At 35.0% G+C, this 24,849-nt stretch overlaps 1 protein-coding gene across 1 annotated transcript in view; it reads right to left on the bottom strand.

Moving 5' to 3' along the window:
* Nucleotides 1-24,849, bottom strand: part of FHIT (fragile histidine triad diadenosine triphosphatase) — a 628,211-nt gene that overhangs the window by 574,131 nt on the left and 29,231 nt on the right. The window contains exons 2-4 of the mRNA XM_050904654.1: nucleotides 20,804-20,940; nucleotides 19,855-19,983; nucleotides 17,976-18,182 (exon numbers count right to left, since the gene is read on the bottom strand). The gene's annotated coding sequence lies outside the window, so the exon portion shown is untranslated. The remainder of the gene's footprint in view (nucleotides 1-17,975; nucleotides 18,183-19,854; nucleotides 19,984-20,803; nucleotides 20,941-24,849) is intronic.

The raw sequence follows: 24,849 nt of genomic DNA, 5'->3' as shown, positions 1-24,849 counted from the left end.
AATTCTAAACCAAAAAATACTGTGAAGTTTAACTCTATCTATATCTAGTATTTCCTCCTCCCCCAGCCTGTTAAGTGTTTTCTTGGAAGCCCCAGGAGATAATACTCTACTCCTTTTATACCTAATCACATGAAGACACACTCTTAAAGCAGTGAGCATGACCACAAAGGAGGAAACAATGTGTCACCTTGTTCCAGGGTCAGCAGAGTCCTACAGTGAGGTGTCACATTGGGTGAGCACTCTACAGAGAAAAATTTTCAGGTAACTTTGAATAACTCATTAATTCATTCAACTTACTTTTCTTCCCCTGATGCTTTTAAGTTGTCCAAGGGCTACTTGGAGGTTTAATGATTTCTTTTTTAATATAAAACACTTGAGCAACAATGGTTGCTAAGGCAGCATTGATTTATCAATATGCTACCTCAATATATTAACACTCAACTCTTTTTGCCCAATTTTGCATGATTACAGGCAAGTCCCCTTGAAGAGAGCTAGAAGCAATCAAACACCTAGAAGCAATCAAGAACTAGAATGATAAGCACAAAATGGAACTAAAGAGGTTATTCTCTCAAACTGGTTACCCTGCCCAAATGGGAAGGGCTGCAAGACTTACTGCTGTGAAGCTGCCAACAAAGAGGGCAGATAAGGATGGTTCAGAGTCATCACTGCCAAGTCATGTATGTCAGCTGGTTGCACAGACAACTGTGCACTGTTGCCAGGATAAAAACCTGGTTACGATCTTAAGTTGATGATGTTTGGTCAGTGCATGCCCTCAGAAATTCACAGGACCCCAAATATCTGAGGTCTGCTTCCAAATTTGTTTGACATTGATCCGTGAGTTTGATAGACAGAAACACAGCATGATTACATAAGGTATGTGATTTAGGAAAGGATGCCAAAGACACATTAACAAAATAAAGGGCAGGGAGAACCAACTTACACAATTCAGGAACATAAGGGATCTCCTAGAATGCCTAACTGAGTCCAGTCTCATTAACAACCATTATATAATCTCATTCATGTAAAAAGTCCCATCTAAATCAAGATTTGTTATGTTCCACAGTTCTTGGTGAAAGACTCCTCTAGAATTTCACAAACTATAATTTAACAAAAATTTCAAAATAACAGTATTAAGGAAATTGCATGCTGGAGGTATAGTTACTTGATTTAACTAACCTTCTAGGTCTTTTCCAAGACAAATTTTCAGTCATGCCATTTAAGTGAAATCTCCTGATATACTAAAACAGTAATAAAGAGAAGCTTGTAGATAACTACATGGAGTCATATGTATGACTAGAGTCATGCTCTGGAAAGAATACTGAGCAGAAACATTTGTGTTTTGCTTACTCCTGAACTAAACCAAATGAAAAAAGAAGATGAGTTTTCATTAGTCTGGGAAATCCAGGCAAGACAGAATATTGAATCTTGTATTAATCAAATGACAAATGCTACATTTTTACATTTGAGAAGTCTTGGTACAGAAAAGCAGCAAGTGGCTTCGTGAAGATAAAAGGCAGATAATTGGTATAATGGCTACGAGGCCTCCACACACTAATTAAGGCAGTAAAATACTATAACCCAGAATGGAATCCATCTCACAACTCTGTCTCCATATAGCCCAACTGCACAGAAAACCTGCTAGAATTCAGAATTCATCTACCTTTTTATTAAAGTTTCTAAGCTGTATACAGTAATTCTAATAAGCACACACTTTAAAAAAATATTAAAGGGTGCTATAACCCCATGGGTATCTTGAACAGTGTTTTCAATCATTTCCAGTTTTAGTTATAAGGCTGATGCCACTATTACATTTTGCAGATAATACTTACTTCTGGGTAAACTATACATTATAACTGAGTTTGTCAACATGCAATATTATCATTTTTATTTCTGTTGCAAATAAGAAAATAAAAAGCTTTAAGCCAAAGGGAAAGATTCAAACATTTATGTAAATATTTCATCTTATAAAGCACTTCTGTTTCCAGCACTTCACTGCAGCTATACTTTTTTTTTAAAAATCACTCTGTACTATTCATTTAATTCATACTTTAATAAATTAATAATCTAAAACATCTATTACCACATACTAAGACACCGAAACAGCTGAATTTAGCCTCTATGTCAAGGTTACAAACAACATGAACCACAACCACAAACCGAATTCAGCGTTCATTCTCCCAGTTTTGATTCCAATGTTTTTTTTTAATTAAGTTGCCTTTAAAGAGTCAACTGTATTTCACAGAATTAAGCAAAAGTAGTAGTAAGGTCAGGATGACAGAACTAGTTCCATGAACTAGTTTTCTATTCATCGTGTTCTTAGAACTTGAACATGCGATCACATTCCATCTGCAATACCACAAATCAAAATAGTGTACTGTGAAGAAAGCTTAATTATTTTTTTCCAAAAAGAAGCAGCATTTCAAGCCATTTCAGATTTTATTCACTTCCCAAAATTAAGCAGTATATTTGGCACAAAGGTTTCTTCCTTTTCCGTGATAAATCTGAGCCTATACACCCTAGAGAAGAGACTAAGTATCCAGACTGGCCCTCCTTCTTTGTCGTACTTTCTGTGCTTCTAGTTACTAGTGTAACTGTAATAAGCAATTTAAATAAGGGAGATTTAAGTAGAAGCTTTAAGGACACAAGGTAGAAATTCCTACAGTTTGTGAACATCATTGGCAACTTGTTCGTTATTTCTTTACGCAGGGTTAAATTAGTTAAATTGATTGTGCAAATATGAACTAACACAAAACAGCTGCTTATTCTTGATTTGACACAAGATATTTGTAACAAATGAGATACACTCCCTATCCCGGGTCATTAGCCACATGAAAATAATTTACATTAACCAAGTTGCACACTCCAAAGAACATTTTTTAACACCTGCCAATATCATAACTTAAACCACAAGCTATATAATGCATTTAATTTTTGCTTTTTCTGTTCAGTAAGAATCTTGCACCTGATATCACTGGTACACCAGAGAGGTTGAGACCTCTGGCAAAATGAGATAGACTGCAGTATACACTTCAACTGTTTCTTTGCTTCCAAATAAATAAATAGTTAATCATTGGTTTGGGGTGGGGTTTGTTTTGTTTTGGGGGTGGAATGGGTGGTTTTGTGGGGTTTTTTGGTGGGTTTTTGGTTTTGGTGGTTTGGGGGGGTTTGTTTTGGTTTTTTATGAAGCAAGTCTAAGACTTCCAACTTATTTAGTATGTGCATTCAAATGGCAAGACAGATTCATTTTAGCAGGTAGGACACATTTAGTAAACTAAAGTTTCAGGAAAATATATAGTCTTGACAAGTTCTCTGTAGCAAAAATACCTATCATAATTGTAAGTTATAATTCTAGATATGTTTGTTTATATAATGATAAAATAAGTAAATAGATAAAAGGCCTCCATAGTTACAGATTTAGATCATTTACAGTGACTTCAAATCCTGAATTTGTTTCATACTTGTATATTTTTCTTTTCTGATGTTGGATTAGAATGATTTCATAAAGCTAGTCACAATTGGTGGTTTTTCTGATTTTTGTTTGGTTTTTTTGTTGGTTTTGTTGTTGTTGTTGTTTTAAAGTGATCCCTGTAATTAAGTGCTAAAGAAGAAAGCCACAAAAGAGCAAAACTAGCTCAAGGTAGGTCAACAAAAAAAGCTAGATACAAATCAACTTCAAGCCTCTTTCAAACCTCCCCACACTAATACTCTAGGTAGAACCCTGCACATCTTTTTGCAAGCTCTGGTTACATACGTTAGATTATCTCACACATGTATTTCTAAAGAGGAGCGATACAGGTAAACTGAACAATTAGAAGCAAAACACTGTAAGAAGAGACAGTTTCATTTGTATTCATACCTTAAAACATTAAAACCCACCTTTGTTAAAGACATTCATTCTGTCACTGCAGATCTGCTCTAGAACATTAACAAATATTGTACAAGCAAATCCAATACCCTACAGTTGCAGTAGCAGGAACCAAAAGTTCCTATGAAACAATTAGTTTATGCATATCATCTGTACCTAGTTTTGCTTCTTAAGCTACTCAGATACCTTCCCCCCAACACTTTTCTTAAAAAAAACTAAAAAAAACCCCACAATAATACAGCAGAGTAATACTAAAAGCAAATTTTGCTATTTCTGTACAACCATATCTGCAAAAGAATTAGTACAAGCATAGCAAATGAACTTTACATATTAGATGCCAAGTGCAGATTTCCAAATACATTGAGATTTTATTGTAGCAACAAAATCTAAAATGAAGGTAGGAAGCTCAGATTTGTTTTGAGCAAATTTATCAAAATGAGTGCAGTACCACATAGAATATTCTATTTGCCACTTAGCTGCCAATTCTGCAAGTACTTATGTACTTGCTTATCTTTAGATACCCAAGTAGTTCCCTTGAGATAAGTCCATAAATTCTATACTACCAGCATCTGGGGAGTACACTTTCCATCCTTAGCCCTTTGCCTGTCACCATAGATTACTCTTCTCTCTCCACTGGCCTAATTGTAAGATTAACTTTGAAGTCTGTTTGAACATCTATTTAAAAATATAAAGGGGGAAAAGAGAACATCTTCCTTATGTTGGGTGCTACATATATATGATGCAAAGAAGAAATAGAAATAATACCACGTTTAAAGAAACGGAAAAATATTTTTAAGAATCAGTAATGGCATGTTGTGCTTTGAAAAGACAAATTATCCCAGGGCCAAAATAGGATTTCAATATGACTGTGCATTAATGAGTTCATTTACATATGTCTTAGAAAATTGTATATACAAACTTCAAGTAAAATTTAGTCCCAATATAATTTAACAAAAACAATTTTCTTTTCTCAAAACAAATACTTAGTATATTCTATCATCAAGAACTCATTCCTTGCACAAAGTTACAGAATTCAGAATTGCATTTTGAGTCTTATGTTTTTTAATCAAGTTATGACAGATCAAAGTATTTCCTGCCAATCAAAAGAAAGGCTACTAACATCACTTACTTGATTTAAAGTTCAGAGAAGTTTCATCTTCGCTTCAGACCAACAACTTCAGCAATCACTGAAAAGACATGCTTTGCTATTTACTGCTCTTCTTCAGAGGAAAACAAAACAAAACCAAACCAAAACACACTATTTGTAAGTACCCTCAAACCCTGTTCCTAATTTAAAGTCAGTCTCTCAGAAGACTACCATCCTTCAACACTGCCAGGTAAGAAGTTGAACTATACACCACTACATACCTTAACATGCCTCCAATTTGTCCCTGCTATGACTTTCAAAAATAAGCCATGCTAAAGAAAAAAGCTGGTTCATTCCTAAAAAAACCAACAATAAAAAAACACCCCAAAACCACACAAAAAAACCCCTAAAACAAACACCAACCCACCACATTCAGAACAAGTCCAAGCATCACTGGGGAGTGATTTTTTTTTTTTAAAACCTTTTTTTATATTCTGCTGCACTGAACAACACTATGAACTTTACCTCCTTCTATGCATCATAACTTAATACCAGAATAGCAAATCCTCACTGAACTGCCAGAACTCAAGTACAAGTCACAAGCTTCTGACCTTCTCAGGTATGCAAAATTTGATACCATGCCTACCATGTGAATACATACATTAAGTTGAGACATGCTGCAAATCTGGGAACAAGTGAACTCAAACAAAGTTTATAAGCAGTGTCTCTAAGTAGAAAAAACTATTTTACAAAGCAAGTATTGACTTGTTATGAAAACCTCAGAGTTTGAGCCTGGTCTTAAGAATCTCATGTTCCTCGCTTTCTAACAAAAATCAAATTTGAGACATTAAAGTATGTCAGCAACCTATGTAGCTTTAGTCATGCATATCTACCTTTTATAGCCTCTTATGTGCCATCTGAAGGCAGTAGAGACCGGCTAGCTCCTCTGGAGATGCTCGAAGTCACACACTGCATCAGCTTTTCCCCCTTCTGAATATGAAGGGAGCCAAGGACAAGTAGTCAACTCACTGAGCTAAGTTACGTGGCTAGGAAGAGGAGAAAATGTTAGAGTCTTGATCAAAAGACATGACACGATAGATTACAGTACCAAAACAGCCATATGGCAAAGTAAGAACAATGATAGGATAAACGTAGTTACTGTCTTTTACCAAGACCCTGTAAGTAAACAAGCTTTTTTCCCCTATGCTGATGCCTTTCTCCTTTGAGCCAGAAGTACAGGGAGAGAAAAGCAGCAAGATCCTCATTAAACAAACATTCTCAAATCACAGGGTGTGCAGGGATACACCCAGCTCTGTTAAAAAAACAGCAACACAGATTTATTTCAGCACTAGCAAAAGCCCAATTTATTTTATCTCCTCTCTCCAAAAAGACTTAGAAAGTGTCATTGTTTAGACAGTTTATCATAAAACTCAGAGAATTTCCCGTGCCATAATGAAATTATAGATTGGTTTACAAAAACATTAAGTGTAGAACTATAAAAGTTTACCATTTTGCATTTAATGAAATGCTACAGCTCCAGTCTTGCAAAGATTTATGCATATACTCAACTTGATACAGGTGAGGCATTCCACTGTGAAGGCTGTTATGCAGAGGCAGTAACAGCTGGTATAAGCGAACATTAATTTGAAGCACATAGTTGTTATAATAGTTAGAAGGGGTTTTCATTTGTGTTTAACATTACTTTCAGGCATGAAACACATTCTTATTAACACAGAATAACTCCTACGTTAAGTTAGATGTGCTGCCAAACCACAGTAATAGCACCTTTTTTGTTCATTTTTACTTTCAAGTTTTCTATCACTGATACCCTTGATTCTTATATTCCAGCTATAAACAGGAGTCAGATTTCTCAGCCCAGATTTTCATTATTTAGTTCTAAATCCACACTTTTTCGCCTTCAGATCTCAGAGCACTTCACTAAAGTATTGATGGAATGTACAACAGAAAAGTAGAACGTAAAGACCATGGGGAAAAAAAAAGGGAAGGGGACAAAAAAAAAAAACCCCAAACCTTTTGCTACAACTTAATTTTTTTCCATGTTTAAGTCAGGTAGTAACATGTTCTGCTTCCTATATTATAGATTTCTGTAACACATTATGCTCAAAGCAAGTCAGTGAAAAATCTTCTAAACATTTTTGCTGTTCATAAATTACTATCTTCAACAGTCATTCGAGCAGTCATACCTTCAGAAGCTTCACATCCTGCCCCTAAGTTACAGTATGAACTAGGCTATGTTCCCTAGTTACTTTTATAAAGAAAAAAGGAAGTCAGTTTTCCTCCAAAATTTTCAATTATCAAGACCTCTTTAGTAGATTTTTATGCTTTATAATTCCTGTCACAAAATCATTTCTGAGTCACTGAACAGAACCACAACAAATCTGAGTATTAATAAAACAAATGCCTTTATTATATGCAAGAATTTTGAAAGGAAGAATTCTTATGCTATTGACACTCCACAGGCATGTGTTAAACCCAAGATTAACTGGAGAAAATATAAAAACTTTCAGAGTCAGCATTAATCCATAGTCTCTTTTGATGCTCGCTCCCTTGGTACTAGGCATTGGTTTTCCCAAGCCCAAGTGCTCAAATGAACTACATTACTACTTTTAGTAAGTCTTATTTATCAATGGAAAGGCATTAACACGAAGAAAAAAATATGGAAAGGCTCAAGTACCTTTGAAAACCCAGAAGGCTGTAGCAAACACGGGGGAAGAAGGAATCTCCCCCAGCCCCCAAACTGTCAGTCCATAAATCCCAGGAAACTGGAACTGCTGGTATTTAACCAGCAAATACAAAGAAACAGTGAAATAACTTACCAACATCTACCTACAAAAAAAAAGAAAAAACAAAAAACAAACAATGAAAGCCTCAGTTATTTTTTGCATGATGGTATCAAGGTAGATAATAGTTATATAATGACATATTCTACAAAAGCTATTCAGATGCTACATGAAAAAAGTTGTCTAGTGCTTTGGCATTACTTGGCTAGCACACGTATGTCAGAACCTGTGGCCAACACACCACAAAGAAATTATGCTGTTGCAATTGCCCCTTAGCCATCACATTTTTCCAGCTTGACAAATAGGTACCCACTCACACCTAAGCCAGCTGAGGCCTGTGATGCATACTTGAGTCTGCTCCGAAACTTAAGGAGGAATACCAAGATAATCCTATCCAAACAAAGACAGGATCACCAAAAAACAAGAAACACCATCAAATAAAACTTAAAAATCTTCATTTCCAACCTTGAAAAGGCATACAAACGTATCTACAGAAGCCTCAAGTAAATTTTCAACAGCATCTAAATGACCTAGGACATGAAGTCATATTTTTGTGGCATAGACAATAACATCTCAATGTTCAAAAGATTTGAAGACGATATTAAAAGAAAAAATTGACTATAACAATCCTGCCCCTACTATTAGATAATACACAACTAATAAATATTGTCCTAACCATAGAAGCGTAGTGTTACCTTGATATATATATTCCCTGGACTGTTGCATCTACTTTTTCTGAGAATACCACATAAAATGTATTTCTATTGAGAAATCAGCTGAAGAGACTGAACTTCCATTCTACAGAAAAGCTGGGTGCTACTCCCAGCTAGTATTGTTCTCAGCATGCCTGTGGGATAAAGAAATACTGAGAACAATCTTCTACCTGACAGGACACTGAGCATTAGCTGTATGTAAATTATTAAGTCCAATTGAAATCATTAAGTCACTTTGCCAAAGTAGCCATACGTACCAAAAGTGACCCAAATTTATATTTTCAAGAATGCAGTATATGACCAAGGCTACCAATACTACAAGGTTAAATACTCTGGTGAAATGTGTAACTTCTTTTTTTCTATTTAGTACAGTATAAATATAACTAGACAGAGCTTGGAGTATACCTTTGGCTGCCACTCTGGTTTTGTTTGCAACATGTTCTTGAAATTTCTGAATTGTTTGACTAGGAAGTTAGTTTGTATTTATGCACAGCCACTTCTCATCATGGTTCTATGCCTCAAGCAGCAATCACATTGCTTTCAAAAAAGAATAGTCTGACAAATACAGGAAGCTTTTACCTGCTATTAATTTTACATCTGTGTAACTGAACAATCCAGTCTACTCTCTCAGACGCCTGAGTGGCAGCAAGACTAAACATTTCCTAGTCAATCCACTTCTGATTGAAGTCATTTTCCGTACAATACAAAGAGAAGGGAACTTGAAGGAAATCTGAAAAAGTAACCTATGAAATACATTATTGAAAAATCTCAACTTTGACATCAGCCATATTACAGCTGTGCCTATTCTGAGTCTCCAAGTAATTATATGCAATGAATGACTAATGTGTTGGAGGAACATTTATTAAATCAAACTGTTTTTCCTGGTTAGCATGTTGTATTATTTACATTATATTGCACTTACAGGCCACAGTGCCATTATGGAAATTAGATACTAGTGAAGAGACAGATTTTAAGTTGTTACAGTCAGCACTAGAGTAGACCACTACCTTCAGAATAGTCTTAGAAGCGCTCTCATTGCTTGGACAAAAATAAAGAAAGAAATCTAGGAAAATCAGTATAGAGTTGGTAAACTACAAACATACGCTTGCCTTCAACCAAAAACAAGGTATGGGAAAGTAAAGACAGGGAGGAGGAAGTATTGAAAGGTTCATTGGTTGTCTTATTTCTGAAAAGGGAAAAATCATTCTGGATAACCTGGATGTTAAAAATTCACCACATTTGAAGCTGTAAAAGTCAGTTTAAATTAGATGAGAACACCACATCATATGATTTTCCTATTTAAAACTTTAGCACTCACTTACGCACTTATTGCAGTACCTTAGAAGCAGCAATGCTCAAACGAAAGATCACGTTGTGCCACAATTATATGCTCTACATAGGTGTTGCATTACTGGTAACCAGCAATCACGACAAGAAATTTATATGGTATTTCAAAACACCTTTATGCCCTAAAATTTTTTTTTTTTTTTAAACTACAAAGAAATAACAGTTTTCAAATCAGGCATTTCTGTGCATAGAGTCAAGTGCTGCTAATTAAGAGAATGAGTGATGAATTCCAGCCTCATTCATTAAATGAAATTGCATTTCACTGGGATTTATTAGATTGAATCTAAAGTTTGAAATAAAGGTTATTCTATTTTGAAAAGCTTCTAACACTTTTATACTAAAAATAATACTTTCCTGATCATAACAGATTTCAAACTTTCAAAGCATTTTACAAGTATTATGCCGATTTTGCAAATCCAGAAACTATATTAAAACTAGTTTAAATGACTTGTCAAAGGATACATAAAGAACCAACAGCAGGAGTCTGAAGAAGTTGCAGATTTCTTAAGACCCAAGCATCATCACTTTTACTACCAGATCTGCATACCTAAGAGCAGGGGAAACAGGGCTATAAATCAAACAACATAAAGCCCTCTCTCCTAAATTATTTTCTTTCCTATCAAGCCAGCAAAACTACAGAGATAGATTCTCCCAGAAATAAAATTTTACTAATAAGTATCTTTCATTAATGAGAGTGAAATAATTTAACACGAAACAATTTTTTATATTTTTTTAAAATTAGAAGTGGTGGTTATACAGCTTAAATAATTGGAATCAACAGGACATATGACCAAATGGCTTTTAAAGTTATTTGACAAATGTCTTTTCCCCTCACTTTTCAATTTATGTGTTATTTGTGTTAAACTAGATTAAGTGAAATTGGAACGTTTCTAATTAAAAACTCAGACCAAACAGGAACACTAGTTTTCACTTATACTTTGACATAAACTAGCACAAACTTGCACATAGACACACACTTTGCATTAAGACTGTTTTCTATTCATCCAGTCTAAGTTTCTTTTAGATTAAACCCAGCTGAAATGCAACTCTGTTCAGTTGTCTATACTCAAAACTTGCAAAGTACCTAGATAAAGTTAAACCTGATTTGGTCACTTCAACTCTATTTTGTGCATAGACAAAGCTTATTATCACTTGATAATAAGCCAAACATTATTTTCAACCAGAAAAATTATTTTGGAAGCACAGCCTAATGGTTAAACCATGAGACTGCAAATCCAGACATTTTTAAATAGAAACCAATTTCATCACAGATCACTGAGTGACTCTGGGCAAGTTAATTAACCTCCTTGCAATCTGTGAAATTGGGATAATACCTACCTTGCAGTGAGGCTTAATTCATTAATGCTTATGAAATGCTATGAGATCCTTAGATGGATATACTATAGAAATACAAACAAGCTTAGTATTTCAAACAGTACTTTGGAACATAATTCCTATTTGAAAACACACCTCACTGTCAAGTAAAATGTCAATTTGTAAGTAGTATTTGAGTGACTTTACATGCACTGAAAATACATTCAGCTCCATATAAAAATCACAAGCAAAATAACAAAAATGCTACGTATTACATGTCTTTTCTTTCAACTATGCACAGCATTAATTACTCTCCATTTATAGAACTCATCAGATACTCATCAGCTGCAACTATATACATTGCAATTAACTTTGAAGAGTTCCTCAGAGTCTGCCAGTGCACCAGAATTCTTCTCAATTCAGAGTCTAGTTCTGACTGCAAAGCTGTAAAGCTCATTTCCAGTGTAGCTCCAGGGCGAATATTAAAACATTTCACTGTACCTTATTTTTATATACTATGTAGCCCCCTGATTCTTATCTGCCTTCAAGAAGAGAGTGCAATAGGAAGTAGTTCATTCCAAGAACTATGAGGTTAGAGATGAAACCTGAATGGATGAGGTAACTGGCAGTCATCACAAGAGGTTACCAAAACTATTCAGGAAGCACGAAAATTTTGAGAAGATGCAGCAAGCGTTATGAGGACCAACATTCTTTCTTCCAGCTATCATGGTTGGCAAATTCCTGGCAGCATGCCTGGACTTTGATCACTCAGCTATCTCAAAGGGAAATGGGTTTTGTGTCACAAAAAATTCTGCAAAATATAAAACTGAAAAGTAGTTCCAAGTTCCCCCCCCGAACACCTGTACATCATTCCTTTTAGACCACTTGTTCTCTTTAATTAAAACATGCTCTTCTGCTTCTAAAGTCATTAACACCACTTATTTTCAGTTTGGTTTGTTTCTTTTTATATTCCTAGTAAGAACAATGATTTTTATCTCCTTTATTGCGTAACTACAAGCTGCTGCTGCATAACAGGTTATATTTCAACAACTTTAGTGTTTCACTGAGCCTTCACAATCTCTAACATATTTAAGGTCTGGAAAAAAGTCTATAATCCACTAGGTATGCCTAATATTCCCCCCCCCCCAAACAGTTGCTAATACAAATATTGCATGTGGCTCATTCAGTGCATTTTTAATACTTCATTTGACATCCTTACTGAAGCTAATTTAATGGAAGATGGTTTCATATAAAGAAGAGTCCATCTAGAATGGTTTCATATAAAGAAGAGTCCATCTAGAATGATTGATTATTTAAATGAAAAAATATGTTGTTCAAGAATTTCTTTTCAAGAGGAAACTCCATCAGAACGTCAAATTTTGGCCTCTGCTAAAAGTTTTAATCTTCTGATAACAATTCCATCTATCAGAAGTTTCAATGGCAAACAACAATAATATCGCTCATGGCAATACTTTGTCACTTGTATATAGACAAGTCTATTAATCAAATTAAAAGCAACAATATTACAATACCATGTTACAGCTACTGTGGTATGCTTTAAATAAAGCTCCTGAATGTATTCAGTCTTGCAGAAAATAGGTACCAAAAAACCCCCAAACCAGATGCAACACTTCTAGTACAAATAGAAATATTTACATTGTCAATGATCGTTAAAATAAACATTGTTAACACTACTTCTTTAAGGCTCTAGCTAATGCATTTCATATAGTTATCCTTTATCCTATAGTGGGAACTCTTAACATTTCTGAGAGTTTTCTTTAACATATCTTAATCACCTATGGAATGCAAGTATCCTAATTCAGGGAACACTTTCAAGCATTTTTGTGATGTCTTCTAGCAACCATTTTTGTGCTTGTGCTTCAATCACTATGACAGAAGGCCTGAGAACAAGTAACTGAGGCCACAAAACCATTAGCAAATTCTTCTAACAACTCACTGGTGCCCAATTGTAAGATTTTTATCCAGAAATGGCAGATATACAAATAACTGTTTTACCATGTGCCAACACCTTCAAGCCCAATCACTAAGACCACAATAGAAAAATAATAAATAAATTACCAAAGAAGGAGCTACTGCTTTACTCCATGACAATGGAATTGACTACTACTACTTTCCATAGGCAATGGAAATTACTTCTGTTGGTGTTAACTGCTCTGGGCAATATAAAATGTTCTTTTTATCTCTAAGACCTCTTCTGTGCTGCTCAGTATGCTTGGAATACCCTTCCAAATTCTGTTTATCAAGTCTCTACCTCCTTCAAACCATTACTGACCAAAATGTTTCTGAAACACAGCTTTCATGAAGCTGAACAAACATTGGGAGGCACCTCCATGACATTCACGTAGTTCGTACGGTTAAGTGTGTGGCACTGAACTGTGCCACTTTTTACTCTCTCCCTCCAGTTATACATTAGAACCCCAACTGTCTGTCAAATCCATCAAAAGGCAAAATCCTCTGGGCTCAAACAGATTGTCTTCTGTAACATCTTTTAAGTGAGTTAAGATGGTAATTAAAGAAGATATTAGGAGCAACTAACTGCTCATTTTGATAACAATTTAAGGGAACTCTGGTATAAAGTTACATAAAACCAATTGATTAGTATCATACTAATTCTTAAGTGATCATAAAACTAATCCCATTTTCCTTAAAATTGAGTAATATACATATTAAAAACTTTAGACTCATAAATGTAATAACTTCTTTCATTTTCACTATACTCTACAATTTTCTTGTACTCTAGACCAACATGTAAACATATAAATAGTTTGCAAATGTAAAAACATAAAAAGATTTAAAACTCCAAAACGTGTTAACACTAGTAAATGAAGCATGTTTAGCTATGAAAAAAAAATTACTCTGTTAGAATTACCTTGCTGAAATAAGTAAAAACATAACAAAAAAGTAAATTTTGACATTTCATATTTTGTTGAATACCATTACTGCACTGGCAATCACTGTCTCTTACATATAAATTAACATCCTACCATCTGTCAAGTGTTCAGATAATCACAGGGTTTAATGCACAATATGGTTATTAGAATGTGACCTGACAAAAAGAAAAAGAACACAGCCTAATTTGGACTACGAAATCTATGATCTCACTTGCAAATGACAGTTTGACAAGCTATTATTCTGCATTTTGGCTTCTACAGTAAAAGCAATTTTACGCATACGTAATTCTATTAGTCATACAGCCAACTGCCTGTGGAAGATTACTTCAAACTATAAAATTTGCTTGGTCATTCAGGATTTTGAACTTACACAAATATTTGCACCATGAATAAGAATTTAATGATCCGTATATACACACCTAGGAATAAAACACAAGTCACTTCGCAAAATAATCCTGTGATACTACCATTAACTATAACCACAGACTTCCCATGTCTATTTTCAAGAAAGCATCCAAAAAATCATTAAACCCGTTAATTACCTATATATCAACTGACATCAGCTGTTTCAGAAGTATAGTGTACAGGACAGTTCTGCATGCAATCTGTTTCACATGCAACTGTGTCATCTGCTAATAAGCACCATTAATGATTACTTTTATTCACAATATTACTTACATACCATCTTTATGGCTTATTCTACTGGAAATACCTTGGTTTTGCCAAGGTAAACATTGAGAGTTGTCTCTACTCAAGACAACTAAAAAAAAATCCTGTTACTCTCTACTAACAGAAAACTATATCTGGCAAGCCTCATGTGCCCATGGCTCCCACATTTTTCAATGACTCAACTGCATTGTTAATGCTCCAATAATATATATTTCCAAAGGATATATTCTAATGGTCACTTCAAAGTGTAAAACACACGCTTGGGAAAGGTGAAATTATGTCTTCAGGAAAAACAAACAAGACGTTCTAAGAAGGTGACACAACAAAAACAAACCACAACAACAACGCGTTCAATACAAACAGTTTTATTACCTGAACTTCAGCAGGATAACAACCATGTAATAAGTAAAACCAACAAGTGAGGTAAATTATATTTCTTTACTTTTGCCTTCACTCAGCCTCTATAGTTTTAACTTTCATGCTTTCTTTAGTCATGAAAAATTATGCATTTTCCTATCATTTTGGCTCAATACACTTGTGAGTCAGTGCACTGAAGCCTCTGCAGTAGAGAATCATGGGATCAGCTTGGCACTATCAAACCCATAGAAATGAAATTTAAGAACAATGTGATAGATCTTTCAAGCTTTCGTTATGCTACAGAAGAACCTGCCTCAATAATAAAGCATCGTGATCTTGCCTTCTTGCCAGAAGGCAAGAAAAATCAGATCATGGTTTATGCAAGGCCTGTCAGCATTTCAAAGTGTAGTACTACTTACAGCTATAAAAAACAGCTCTTACCAGACAGAGGTCTGCTATTCTGATTACCAGTTTCTACCAAAATGGAAATAAGAAAAAACAAGAACAAACCATGAGGAAGGAACATTTAGACTACCTCATTCAGGTTGAGTTTTACATGTAGTAAAAGATTTTCCCTATTAAACGCCAGAAAATATCAGTTGTACAAGATAAACATCACAAAGTACCATTTTCCAAAGCAGCTGAGTGACCTACAAGCCTTATCCTTGTTTTGAAAGATCACACAATCTAATTACTGCAGGTCACCAAACTCTCAAATGGCTAATAATGCAGATAGTGGGATTTATAAGACATGCTTAGCTACATCATCCGAACCTGTAATTGCTTTGTGAAACGGGTTCCTATGTACTGATGAGCCTCTAAGATTCTCTTCACGGGGAAGTTACTATGATAAACAAAGGTAAGAATAATCATGATACAATCTACTAATTCTCTGGATGTCTCAGTCTGTAGTAAGTGTGAGGTAGTGCAAACAAAAAGCATCTTATGTTAGTGTGGTCTACAAATGTTTACCTGGGGAATGACCACAGAGTAACCACCAAGCAGTAAATTCAGTCTCTCTTATTCATTGAATTCATGAGGTAAAAAAGTGTTAGCCTTATTGAAAGTCAAGTCTCTCCCAAAACTGGAATTTAGGCACTTCAGTCAGTTGGGTATATCTGAAAATTTTACACTTAAATTTAACCACTGGGAACATTATTCCTCCCTAACAATAACTGACAACTCTAATCAACTTCAGGCTTTAACTAGAAAACACCGCACATCAAATCCCAAATTATGAAAGTTACAGAATTACATGGAGTTGTATTTGCCTAGTTACAGTTATTAGTGTTTGACTCTTCAGGGCAGACTTGCATTGAGACTAACACCGAAGTTAACCTTCTCTGATGGCTGCTAATTGCTAGCTGCTCAAGTGACTGAAAGCAGATCTACGTGATCACGGCTGCTAAATCACACCTCATCAGCTTTACTGCTGTACATGACATTTTGAACAGAATGTAGTTGGTCAGCCTTAAATAACCGTGCAGATGATGATTTTAAGTTGCAATCTTTGATAGGAAGCTGTGAAAATAACCACAGTCCCAACAGGATGTTCTAGAGACACATCTCACTTCAGACAAAATGCTTCTGGAGTACAACCTGTGCTGCACTTTTTTAATTTACAGCTTGTGCTGGCAGAAGTAGGGCTGGGGAGCAGAGTAAAGACTTCTGGGTCAAAGCCTGCCTGACTGGTGAAAGGAAAAGCTTCCCACAGACGGTGTAGCTCTCAGGTGAAGGAATAGCAGCAGCAGGGCTTGCCAAAGATTGTTTATAGCAGACAGGTAATTTTGGCTGGGTCTGGAACAGTCACTTCTACTGCACTGTGAGGAACCTCCTCCAGCACCACCCCCAGACCAGCTACTTAAAGAAAGCACCATCCTGGGACAGGCTGCACAATCCAAGAGGGACTGGCACAATACCAGAATGTATGGTGGAGGTACAGAAAGAATAATACCTTCCAGCATTTTCTGCTTGCACCTGGCAAGAATCTCTCTACATATGCTAAACAAATCACCTATTTTTTTCTGTTTAGAGGCAGCACACAAACTCTTTCTTCATTTTGGGGCTCGGGGTTTGTTTTTTTTTTTTTTAAATTACTACTAGAGTTCTGCAGATGAAGTTCTAAGGATGAAGTTTAGGTATTTAAAATCATTTTCTGGCATTTGTATGTCCCAGTGAAGAAATAGTAAAAATGAAAGGGAAGGAAAAAAGAATGTATCAAAACACATCAAAAGCCACTATTTTCAGGATTCTTACTCTTTGAATCCTGTAAAGAAGGCTGAGAAAAGGTTATAGGCTTCTAGGATACTCTATTTTACAGACTTTGGTTTCCAAAACAAAATAAATTTAAAGGATACTGTGTATACATAGGTCTCCCACTTTTACTTTTTTTCTAAGCAACTGACACATCAAGATGCATTTCATTTACCTATGGAAAGGTTTCATTTTAAAGATTCAGTACATCATCTTTTAATTTTCTTTTGTTCAGAGAAAAGAGTGTTTTCACACGAAGTTGATCAAGCTTTTGTGTTTTAAGGTCAATTTGCAAGTTCTTGGGCCTATACTATTCAACAGGGTATTTATATTATTATGATTCACTCACCTCACCTGTCCCATATTCTCTCATGGGAGTATGAAATTGAATATATTAATATCAGAATAATTAAATAATCAGAAAGACAATGTAAATTTTCTTACTGAAACATTTAAAGTAATTTCTCACTAGGTCAGGGTCAGGGAAAGATGAAGATTAATGTCCGATTATCCCAAATCAACGAAAATACAAGAGTAGCAGCTGACCTAAAGTAGTATATTACAACTACCAGAACAAGTGGCAATGATAGCACCTTTGTATACTGTAAGGAAAATACTGTAGCTGAGAGGAAGAGAAAAACACTTTAAAAAGAGTACCTGTGGTAATCAGAGGAGCTTCATACTTCTCTTCCTCCCAGAATATTCAGCAAATTACATTTGCTTCTCTATAATAATCTCATCCCTAACAAGATCAGAGGAAATGATTTATTCCACCCCCAGTCTTCCTACATTTGTACGTCATCCTATGGGACGTTGACTTTCTGAATTGCTTTTGGCCATCTGATATTATATTACTGCAGCCTTCTGCAGAAGAAGCCAGAAAAGAAAAAAGAAAAAAAATCAAAATAATTACATTAATGCTGGGAATCCAAGTTTATTGACTTTCCCTTGAGCTATAATACCAAAAAGCTGGTTACAGAAGTTGTCAACTTATTTAATGATACCACCAACTCCTCCCTGAACTCGTCAAAATATCTTCTGAAAACATTCTCAAAAAAGTTTGATGTACAGTAATACATTATTAACTCTAGTTCATCTCAATGCTGAAGATAAAGTTATCTGCCTCTGCTCCTTCTACCTGTTTGTGCCTACCAAAACACTAAAAAACATTGTCATTGTAATGAAAAAACCTTTCAAGGGTGCTCTGAATTGTCGCATTCCCAAGCAAACTAACATCTCATTTTCACATCCCAAGTACATCCTACTTATTCTACAAAACTTAGGAAAAGCTTTTATTAGAATACAGTTCTAATAAAAGTAAACAGCTCATACCCACATGGTAGCATACTCTGAGAACTTAAGTTCATAACACGGTATTCTGCAGTATGAATGCTCCAATGGACAGTTTCCATAGATCATAATCCTTTTTTCAGTTTTCACTCACACTGACCCCTCCCAAGCAAAGAGGGCTACCTATACATGTAGTTGTTCCAAAAGTTCTCTTTGAAATTGATAACACTTCTGCTCTCCAAAGGAGTACATCTGGGGAAGATTTCCTCTCCCAACACTTCTCCTCCTAGACCAACAGTGTCAAAAGCATCTTTTTCCTTCCCTCCCTTTTTTAAAAGGGCTAAGGTACAATGTGTATTTGTGGGAAGAGGGAAATAGTTAATCAGACACCTGATAATGAGAAAAAACGGCCAGAGCTACTTTTTCCATAAGGGTCAGCAGTGCAACAGAAGATACCACTGCTAACAAAACATTTGTCCTTGTATCATTTACAATACAGCTTATTTAAAACATCCTGAAAAAGTACAATAAACAGATTCACAAGACAATGCTGTTGTCAAGTTTCCTGAATACTAACAAAACCAAGAAGTACTTAATTGAAAGACAAAGCTATAGCTAATCACTTTCTCTTTCAATATAATTGTGAGCATGCTATGGAGTGTCTACAGTAAACCTCTCCCTCCTTAAAAGTCTTGGGCTAAGAATTCATTATTTTTAAATCTAAACATAACCTCTTTTGAACAACATGCAATTAGAAAACGCATAAAATACAATGCATAAAATATAGTGCATAAAATATAATGTTAATCTTCAGTTTTGGATAAAAGAAAGATGGAACTTCTAAAGAAGCAAATGAGTGAAACCGTTCAGCAAGATCTCCATTAATAAATTTGTTTCTTTAATTCACTTATATGGGACGAACCAAGTTTGTTAGTTTCATTATCTGGTGATTGAACAAGGGAATTTATGCCAGAACACTCTTGCCAATATATGATACCTGCACGTCTAACTTAATCTAACATGTTTTAGTAGCAATAGATAGACCCTTTGATGTTACAGTGAGTAGGCCCTTTGATACTCATGCACAGTCAATCACTGCATATAAGATCACACCGCAACAGAAAACTGCTTTGAAAGTTTGGCTTGAACGTAAGATTATTCAAGAAAACTGTTCAAACAAGATATCATGACATGACAGATCAGAAGAAACAGCTTTCAATAAAGTCAGACAGTACATGCTTCTTACCTTTTGCAAGGCGATTTGTTCTGTAACATTAGAAAGGACATCAGACAAAATCAACAAGCCGGTCAGCTGAATTGGTGTCAGTGCCTCCCACTACAAGTAGAATCTCTTCCATTTAAGCATCTATCAGTCCTATGAGAGAAAGTTGAGATATACCCAGGGAGAAATATTCATATTAAATAGGACCATACTTATGCACATTTCCAAAGTGTAATCTGGTTTGCTTAATTAAATTAGCTTTTGCCAGGTAGGGGAAAATGAAAAAATTAAAAGTGTCTAAGTTAGGAGAGGCAAAAAATGCATTTAATACTCTCCAATCAATTTAGAATAGTGTATTCACCACTAAACTTTTATTCTTGTAATTAGTCTTTAAATACATAAAAGGGCAAGTCCTTTTTAGGACCTTTCAGTATTGTCCAGGCTTGGAAGTCAGCAAAGATTTTCCTGGAAGAAATCTAGTTTGTAAAACTATTTAAACAGCAGCAGAGATTTGCATTACTACACAGCATTACCTAGAGGAAAATACTAAAATAAATGTTTCTGAAATACTGACTTAAATAGCATAAAACATATTAATAGGTTCAGACTACCACTATCTTACTTAACATTTCACTTTTATGATAATAAAAATAAGCAGGTTTACCACCTGCAGGTTAACAAGTTTACCTATATTTTAAATCATACATGTGAATTATGGTAAGAATTTACGCTCCCTCATGCAGAGTACAGAACACTGACACTGGGAAAAAGAAGAATCAATTAGCTACTACAGCTTCTTAGTTCTAACCATTAGTAACAACATTTGAGACGCAAAAAAGACTACAACGTTTCATAACAAGGACATAGCAAAAAGCCATCCTCGCCTTGTAGCACTGAACCCAAGTTTGAGTTTTTCTACAATGAAACCGCTCCTGAACACTGAGCCCCACTGAAACCACTCAGCTCAGCTTACCTGAGATAGTTTCTCAGGGCAGAAAGGAACAGCTACCAGGCACCGTCATCCAGGAGAGCCGCTGGAACAGTTTAGTTTCTACCTTCTTTGCTCATTTCATTCCATTGTGAAGATTAGCAGAGATTCCAAGAAACTCTCTTTTCATTTCAAAATGAAGATGGAGGACAATAGTTTGAGACACAAAAGTGTGGTGTAGGTTTAAAGATGATAATCAGAAGCTTCTTGAAAATTGTTTAATGAAGAGTAATTTGTTAGAGAGTTGGACTACTGTAGAATTATTGAGTAGTCACTGAACTATTCAGTGATAACAAAATACCGCAACTTTGATTTAAATTGTTATAAATTTCTACTCTTAAACCTGAAATTCTGTAACATACAATACTGCATTTGCAGTAGTATGATTATTTAGATATGAAACTTTATCATCATACAAAAATGGCATTATACACATCCAGTATGGAGAAGCAGGAATAATGCCTAAGCTACACAGCAATAATGAAAATTACAACTTCTAGATATAAATTGGAACTCTCATTGAATTAAGCCAGCTTTTTATGTTGACAGTATAGAGTATGAAAGGCAAAATTAGAATCTTTATTTAATTTCTAAAAGTTCAAAACTGCAGTTTCAGAAGCACTTGATAAAGAATGTCTTTTTTGAAAATTGATTAGCATTAACCTTTTGACAGTCTTCCTAATTGAATTAGTTTAAAGGGTGCCTAACGTGCAGTGACACGTACTATCCCTGTTTCTATTCCTAACAAAGTTCCCTTGCCAGGGTAATGATGTATTTCAGTGGCTTTTCCTTCAGAAATATTTTCAATAAAACAATAAATACCTGCCAGGGGTTACAGAGCCAAGGGTGGGGGGTTTTGTTCAATTTGGTTTTTATTTTTTAATTTAATTTTTTTAAAGCATAGTTGAAGGAAATAAGACCCTCCTAAAAATAGAAGTTTATTTTCTCATACTTAATGACAAATGATGGCCTTGCCATGCCTAGGCTTTTGAGTTCAGCTTTGGGACTGCTTCGGCTCAAAAGACAGCTGAATGGTTTCAAACATTAGCTTTGTCTTTACCCTGAGGATACATGAAATGGAGAGGCTTGAATGTGTCAAGTTTTTCTGCTAAGTATTCAAAGCTCTTTGCTAAATCTTCCTGGTGACTTTCTGCAACTGAGTTTGAGTACCTTTAAATAAGCAATTTCCTAATAGCATCTTTCAGTCTTGCTGCTCTCACACAGAAGTGTGATAGTTACCTTTTTAATAGTAAAAAGTGTACAGCAGGTTCCATTGGATGAAGCCTTGACAATGCAGGTTTCATTAGTGGACAACTTTAAGGCATATAAAAAAATCAAACTACTATGCAATTTCTTCAACTACCTTATTAAATATAAACCATTTCTTTACAAAATATTCAATATGCTAGTGCAAAGAGCATACTGTTTTACAGTGTCAAGCAACACATACTTAGACCAAGTTTTTTTGTTACTGATCTTCTAGTGTTAAGAAAGTTAGGCCAAAAGCTTTAATTGAATGATTAAAGTTTAATCTCTTACCAACTATGATAAAGTGGAATCTCTTTAACTGTAATCTGAACATCTTTTTGCCATTTCTGCCCAGAAGCTACAGTTTCAAGAGACGTAGTATAGAGAAAATTCTGTTGCATATTATAGTTTTACGAAGAACATCAAGCATAACATCAAGCATAATGCATTTTTCATGTTTAGCCCAATGAACAAGCTTTTTTCCCAAGACTGAGAAGTTAGCCTTTAACAAAAGCAACCCAGGGCAAAAGGATTATGAGAAAAATATCAGCATTACCAACGGGCTTTAAAGCAATCTAATTAGGTAGCCACACTATGTTTTGTGAGAAAACTAGCAACCTAATAACCAGATTGTCATCGGAAAGAAAATGAAAAATGCATGCTAGCAGTGAAATGCCAGATTTTCCTCTGCCATCTGCATCCTATAAAATCCTGTCGATATCTCATTGGGCTGACAGACTGTCTACTAAAATGCTTTTGGGTTTGTTTTTTAAGAATTTATAATATTTGGAAAACTATTTTAACTTAAGTATTGCCTGTCCTATTTCAGGCTTGGAACTACAATGAGAGGCATTCAAGTTTAAGAACACCTTCCAAAAGAGAAGGATTCAACACCCATTAGATGCAGAATTTCAACTTTACAACAAAGTCATTTTGTATTACATTTATGATGAAATAAAGTAAGACTCATTGATAAGACACAAGATATTAGTTATCCTCACTTAAAACTTGAGGAACATGTTATTACTTAAATTCTGTTGTAGATTAACTAACTTGATTACAGGTAGTAGTTTACAACACCACTAAACCACCTTCAGGAAAGTGACCTTAACGCATTTCCCACAATTACACCTTATGAAGGTTAACTGCTTTGTTTCTCTTAGAAAAAAAACATCTGTAAGTGATTTCAATAAGTATTTCCATCTTAGCCAAGAAATAGTGGTATAACAATGGAACAGTAATCCTGAGACAGCTGCATTTTTAGTATCATCTGAACCTCCTAGATCAGAAATAAGTGTTATGCAACCCGAATATCGGTATATAGTCACATTTCAGGTTGTACGGAGCCATTGTATTTTAGTCCTATCATGATATACAGAATTTTAAGACCATATGATGCAGTCACTTGGAAAACAGATTGCCACTGCTGTTACCGCATCCTCCATCCATACTTAAATCGTAACATAAATTTGGCAACTAGTATGTTGAAAACCTTTAAAGTTAGAAATCAATGTGGTATACAGCCTGAAAGGGGTAATCCCAAATTTCAAGGTGTAAAACACACTAGTCTTCAGAAGTTTGAAGGACAATGCCTGCTAAGCTCATGCAGTAAATACACTGGCAAAGATGATTAGTTGAGAAATCAGAAAATCCTTCCAAGCACTGTTTCTGTACCAACGTTCAGAAATAAGAACTCTTCCATATAAGAGGACAAAAACCACTGGCTCTTGTGGAAACACCTTTTTTTTTATTCACACTATGTATTTAAAATCCCTATAATATATGCAAACTATAAAGGAAATACTTGTGAAAACACTACATACAGCTATATTCCATTCTTGGTAAAAATCCTTCTCCTCCTCAGTAAAGGAACAATGTGCATAACATTACTATTGTCCTTGACAAAAGCATGGCACATCTTGACTGACGCATCAATAACATTTTTCCATACTATCTAAAATTGAGGAAGCAACTCAGAACTCACCAGTCCTCATCTGTGAGCAAGGAACTAAAAATTACCATGTGACTGCAATATCACCCTGGCTGTATATGAAGTATTTAAGACACCATGATATTAAAAAAACATTATAGAAAGTAATAATGGGAAAAAATACTCCATTCAGCTATTCAACCTATGCATACAAAAAGATGCAGTATCAACACATGCTTTGAACTTTACCCACTACTACTTCACTTTTACTTCCTTTCTCAACAATTCATCTTACTGGTGTCCAAAAGAAACACTCACTGCAAATGGACAAGCGTTCTTAAAATGATGTAAGGATTTATCTTACTGTACTGTGGAGCTCTGACAGTGGCTGTTGCAAATATAGTTTGTTTTGAGCCACAAAGCTATGACAAAAACTTGATGATGGAAACATGGCATGAATTCCTTTTTATTTTCCCCTCTCATTTATTTTTTTTTCCCCCTTCCCCCAGCTTTCAAAGGACCCTGTTTACAGTGTGAAAACCTACTTTTCCCTCAAGCGCTCTATTTTAGGAGCGTTTTCTTCCTGTCCAAGTTATTTAAAACTACATACTTGTTATCAATTCATAGCAAAGGTCCCATTGATGCCAATTCTAATACTGCTGTAGACTGGTTACCATATAAAGTCCTTATGCAGCATTGCTTTGTTTCATCTACTAAATGGTGTGCTACTATTTGAACACTTTATTCTTAAACCAAGAGCTTCAGAAAAACAGCTGTTTAATAGCTATTATATAAACAAGTACAAAAAATGAAAAAGAATTTAAATACAGCATACTATTCTAATTCAATACAG

Source organism: Gymnogyps californianus, chromosome 13 (assembly GCF_018139145.2).
Source record: "Gymnogyps californianus isolate 813 chromosome 13, ASM1813914v2, whole genome shotgun sequence".
Lineage (NCBI taxonomy): Eukaryota > Metazoa > Chordata > Aves > Accipitriformes > Cathartidae > Gymnogyps > Gymnogyps californianus.
The sequence above is the reverse complement of the archived record's forward strand: the minus strand, read 5'-3'. Positions and strand labels throughout refer to the sequence as shown.